The sequence below is a fragment of the Nicotiana tabacum genome, chromosome 17 (assembly GCF_000715075.1).
Source record: "Nicotiana tabacum cultivar K326 chromosome 17, ASM71507v2, whole genome shotgun sequence".
Taxonomy (NCBI): Eukaryota; Viridiplantae; Streptophyta; class Magnoliopsida; order Solanales; family Solanaceae; genus Nicotiana; species Nicotiana tabacum.
Genome location: NC_134096.1, coordinates 2135373 through 2138740, shown reverse-complemented (window position 1 = coordinate 2138740; position 3368 = coordinate 2135373). Strand labels below are relative to the sequence as shown.

The following is a 3368-nucleotide window of genomic DNA, read 5'->3' as shown; positions in this document are numbered from 1 at the left end:
AGTATACTCATTTGCGTCATTAGAGTGGCCATATTTTCAGCTATGGAGTTGTTTGGGTCCAAAGTCACTGAGTGAACTACATGAGTGATCATAGAGTCTCTTGTCATCCATCCTGCATTCTCTGAATGTTTTGCTAAAAAAATGTTCCACCTGCTGAAGCATCAGCATTGGCCTTTAAGCCGTTTGCCAGTCCCATATAGAACCTCTGCCCCAACATCTGATCTGGAATGCCATGATGTCGACACTTAACCAGCATACCCTTGAACCTCTCCCACGTTTCTTGTAATGATTCTGCCGGTCTCTGCCTGAAGCTCAATATATCATTAATTTGTTTGGCAGTTTTATTAGGTGGGTAGAACTTGTTCAAAAATTGCTTGACTAATTCTTCCCAAGTAGTGATAGAATTTATGGGGAGTAAATTAAGCCAAGTCTGAGCTTCTCCTGTCACCGAGAATGGAAACAACAACAACTTTATTGCTTCCGGTGTCACATTAGGTTGCCTTTGCGTGACACATATCGACAGGAAATTCTTCAGATGTTGCTGAGGATCTTCAATGTATGACCCTAAGAACAGTCCCTTATTCTGCAACAAATGTAGCATGTTGTTTGTGATTTGAAATTATTTCGCTTGTATCTGAGGGACTACAATTGCGGTTGCCAGATTGTCGGCGGTGGGTTGTGCCCAATCATATAATGTTGCTTTTGGTACAAGAGGCACCAAACCCTTGGTTCATTCGCATTGTTTCTGTTGTTGATCGGATTTTCTATTCCGTCATCCATGTCTGGTTCGATTTGGTCTGTCGAGTTTTGTTGATGTTTGCCTTTCTTGTTTGCACGATTTAGTGTATTGAAAACTTTCTCAGGATCTGATAATGCTTCGAGCAATTCACCAGTTCTCGAGGAGTCCCTAGGCATGCACCTGTAACACCCATGACTACAAATGTTAAAATTTCAATGTATTTGGTTTAAAATGGAGAAAATTGACTACACTAAGAATTCTAGCACTTCTTGTAGCTGCAATTAATAACACCGTTAACTCCCCGGTAATGGCGCCAAAATTTGATCACGCTCAACTATGCCTTATAAAAAGGACTAAGCGGTCGTTGCAAATATATTCCGGCTAATCGATCTGGAGTCGAATCCCACAGGGAATTAACCTATCAAACACAGCTACTAGACTCGCACGAACTCACATAACCAATCTTTAGAAATATTTAAGTAACAATTTGGATGTTTACTAACTAAATATTACGTAATGAAAATGCCACAATTAATAACTAACTACTAACGGGTTGTAGACAATAATTGGAATGATCTAAGGTTCTGATTTTTCCTATTGTCGGAATCTTTTCCGCTATATTTTCTATAAATTTGCCTAAGTCTTCTCTATAGATCACGAGCACTCTGACTGTCGTAACTCTCTCCCGATTAATTATCACAATTTACTATACATATTCTCCCGAATTACGCTAGCTGGCATTAAGTACGGCTCACTTGGATCACACCAAGATTTCGTTATCCCTAATCCCACCTTTAAACCCTTTGTATTGATCCTTCATATACATTAGGAGTGATGTTGTTCGACAACTACCTAAATATGCACTCTCTCCCGAGTAATACATACTAAATAGGCACAACCAATTGAGGGCCCTTCAATCAACCACAATAATATTATAGTTAAACAAATAGAGAAAATACTACGGCAAATCTATATTAACGTAACAAGAAAATCATCATTCAATAGGTTCCATCAAAACCTTATATTAGGAGTTTAGCTACTCATACTCATAGTAACAATATCCAAAATATTTTGCATAATTAAATTACAAAGTAAGGATAAAAGGATGTAGAAATCGATGAGTGTAGCTTCTAACGCTTGTTCCACGAGCTTTCCTTGCCTCTGGTTGCCAAGAGTCCTAAACACGTAGGCCAAGTCCTAGTCAAACCAGGAGACGAAATAAGTCTTTAAAGCTCGGAATGTGCGTGCCTCAGACCTGGCCTCGCGAGGCATAACACCAGCTTAAGCTCGCTCCAGGCCTGATGTCGCGAGGTATAACGCTTGCTTGAGCTTGCCCCGAGCCTGGCTCCGCCAACTCCCACGCGAGCTAAAGGGCTCGCCCAGCCTGATCTAAGGCCTGACTTCGCCAGCTTTTTATTTGTCGGTTGCTCACTTCTTTCTTTCTTCTTTTCAACTATTTTCGAGCACGTTTTAGACTTTAATTATTCCTTTTGCTCTACTTTTATCTCCAATTCACCTACACATAAAATAGACTCCGTTACGCGCAAATAAAGTATAATTTATCATTAAATCATATAAAATGTAAGGCGAATAATGTGCTAAACTATGGAATTATAGCCACACATCACCCCACACCATCACCTCAGGACATTTTTGGTGCGCCTCGCCCTATGACTCGCCTAGAAAATACTTTTTAAAATACTGGTATGAGCACATAGTTTAAGAGTGTTAAATTATGAGGAATATAACCATAAATGCTTAGCATTCTTCGGGATATTAACACACCATTTTTATCCTACAAGAGAGGTAGACCTCTTTTCCGTTTGACATTGTCCAAAATACAAATGGTAGCTCTCTATTACCAAAGCAAGAAAATAATTTCTACCTATATTTCTACAAAAGAATCTAAGTCTTTCATGTGGAGAAAACACAAAACTAAAATCTATCTTGAAAATTAAATTGGCAATTCTCTTGTCAAATCTCTGGTTTGAAAGGGTAAAGGCAATTTCCAAGTTAGTCGGTTATAACTTATAAGTGGTCCATGCTCTTATTATCGAAAAATTATTGGCAACGATAAAACGCAATTTCATTCTAACTGGATTGCGATTTTGAGGTTTTGAAAGGCGTAAAAATGAAAAGTAAGTAATGAATCATTGCGTATGAAACAAGCAACCATAAATTATAGTCAAACAATGTATATCTCCTATATTATTAACCAAAGATTTCCAATTCTAGTAAAAAATGATGGTAGGAATTGTTTTTCCAAAAGTAACAATCTAGACTGCTTTCGGACAATACATTAGCTGAGCTTGGTAATTAAAATGCTCATCTCAATGTCACGTAATATGACGTCTTTGAGTCCGGTTGGGGTGAGTTTATTTTAAATGACTTTTAAAACAAAAATCATAAGTTAGTAATTTTAGCTTTTGACTTATTTTTATCATTTTAGCTTAAAAATAAATACTTAAAATTATTTTTTACTTTATCCAAACACTACAAAATGACTATTTTAAATTAAAAATAATACAAGTACTCCAATTTCTATAAAAATAAAAAAAAGAAAAATTAGAGATTCTATTTTCAATCTTGCTACAATACTATATCTGCTCTAACTTTGATGAACAAATTT

The 3368-nt window shown here is 36.8% G+C and overlaps 1 non-coding gene across 1 annotated transcript; it reads left to right on the top strand.

Annotated features, from left to right (window-relative positions):
• The first annotated feature begins 227 nt into the window (after positions 1 to 227).
• LOC142172216 (small nucleolar RNA R71) lies at positions 228 to 334 on the top strand. The gene has a single exon (XR_012701591.1). It is a non-coding gene; the product is annotated as a small nucleolar RNA R71 (small nucleolar RNA).
• Positions 335 to 3368: the final 3034 nt, after the last annotated feature.